This window comes from Antrostomus carolinensis, unplaced genomic scaffold (genome assembly GCF_000700745.2).
Source record: "Antrostomus carolinensis isolate BGI_N321 unplaced genomic scaffold, ASM70074v2 scaffold47990, whole genome shotgun sequence".
NCBI lineage: Eukaryota > Metazoa > Chordata > Aves > Caprimulgiformes > Caprimulgidae > Antrostomus > Antrostomus carolinensis.
In genome coordinates, this window is record NW_010288710.1 from 1089 (window position 1) to 3087 (window position 1999).

Here is a 1999-nt window from a genome sequence, read left to right on the forward strand (position 1 = left end):
GGGGACTGGTCAGTGTTGGGTTCACGGTTGGACACAATGATCATAAAGGGCTTTTCAAACCAAAGTGATTCTATGATTCTATTTACAGGACATTGTGATTGTCTCCCGTTCTACTTTGATATTTGAGAGGTGGAGATGATTAAATAAAACTTTGGCATTTATATCAATGAATTAATGTCACATTTTCTGTCAGGACCATCCTGACTTTGCTGCCCTGTCAGAACAATCTCTCCACTCCCGGTGTTGGGTGTCTGCAGCTATTTATTTTTTCTCTTGAAGGCAGGTCAGGCAGACAGCGGCTCGTTGGTCTAGGGGTATGATTCTCGCTTAGGGTGCGAGAGGTCCCGGGTTCAAATCCCGGACGAGCCCTTGTTTTGTGACCTTCTCACTGTCTCCAAGTCCCTTGGAGGAGAGTGGAGAGAGGTGGGGGTGGGTGGGTCTGTTCAACTAAGGCCCAAGGGACAGGACAAGAGGAAATGGGCTCCAGTTGTGCCCAGGGGAGATTCAGATTGGATATGAGGAAAAACTTCTTCATGGAAAGGGTCCTCAGGCGCTGGAACAGGCTGCCCAGGGAGGTGGTTGAGTCACCATCCCTGGAGGAATTTAAAAACCAGTAGACGAGGTTCTCAGAGATCTGGTTTAATAGTGGACAGGTACGGTTGGACTCGATGATCTCCAAGGTCTTTTCCAACTGAACGACTCTATGTTTCTATTCTGTGACTGGGCAGTAAAATCCCTGCCTGAGCTCTGCTTTTGACTGTTGTGACAATCTCATTTTCTTCACTTGAGCTCCGTTTGTTCCTCACTTGTCAGCCTTCACCTGACAAAGCCAACAACGTTCTTTTGCTTCTTTTTCAAGTGATAACAAGTGGACACATACATTTTAAACTGAAAGAGGGGAGGTTTAGATGAGATATTAGGAAGTTCTTCACTGTGAGGGTGGTGAGACAGTGTCCCAGGTTGGCCAGAGAAGCTGTGGCTGCATAAATCTGGGATCTGTTGTTGTTCTCCTTCCATGTAGACTGATTTCTAAATGGAGTCAACGTCTGCAGGTCCTATCAGTAGGAAAGACTTTCAGTCTCCTGGGCTTGTTCATACAGGACCTCTTGCCAACACGGAATTACAAAGAGAGGCTGATAAACCAGAGCTCTTTGCAAAGCTCACTCTCCGCTGCCAGATTCAGCCCATGCTCTCCTTCCTCTTCCCTGGCAGAGCTTTGGTTGAGAGCAGAGATGGGAAAATCTTGAAGGCTGAAGGGACTGTTATGGAGGGTTGATCCCCTCCATCTGCACCGTTCATCTTCATTTCTCCCAGTCTCTGTTACCCCGTCTTTGTCCATGTGTCAGCGTGAGCAAAGGAGAAGAGAGGGCAGGGAGGGATTGGCTGTGCCACCTGCATTGGGTTTCCAGTGTTGACTGGAGAACAAACCCTGTGACCAGTAAAGAGGACCTGGGAAGAGACAGGAACAGGCTGCCCAAGGCAGTGGGGGAGTCCCCATCCCTGGAGGGATTTAAAAGCCGTGTAGATGTGGTGCTGAGGGACATGGTTTAGAGGTGGTCTTGGCAGGGTTGGGGTTATGATTGGACTTGATGGTCTTCAAGGTCTTTTCCATTTTCCAACCAAAACAATTCCATGATTCTGTGAATAAACTGAACCATGAATGGTCAGAGGATGGAGCTGACATCTTTCCCTGCCAGTGGGGATGAGGCAGGGCATAAAAATGACAGGACCACACAAACACTTGGAACATCTCATCTACAGTGACCAGAAACCACACTGTCAGTTCATACCTGCTGTTAACATCTCAGCCTGATTTGAGAGAGGTCTGGTGGTTGGTCAGCACTGGAAATGGTCACATGGGATGGAAGAGGAGAGATATTCCTGGGAGACTTCTTGGTTTTGTCCCCCACAATTACATCCTCTTGTACCACACGTTTACAACTTTCCCCTCATTCAGAAATTTCAAATATCATAGAATCACAGAATCATTAAGGCTGGA

General features: G+C 47.6%; 1 non-coding gene across 1 annotated transcript; it reads left to right on the plus strand.

Moving 5' to 3' along the window:
• Nucleotides 1-297: 297 nt before the first annotated feature.
• On the plus strand, nucleotides 298-369 carry TRNAP-AGG (transfer RNA proline (anticodon AGG)). Its single transcript has one exon. It is a non-coding gene; the product is annotated as a tRNA-Pro (tRNA).
• Nucleotides 370-1999: the final 1630 nt, after the last annotated feature.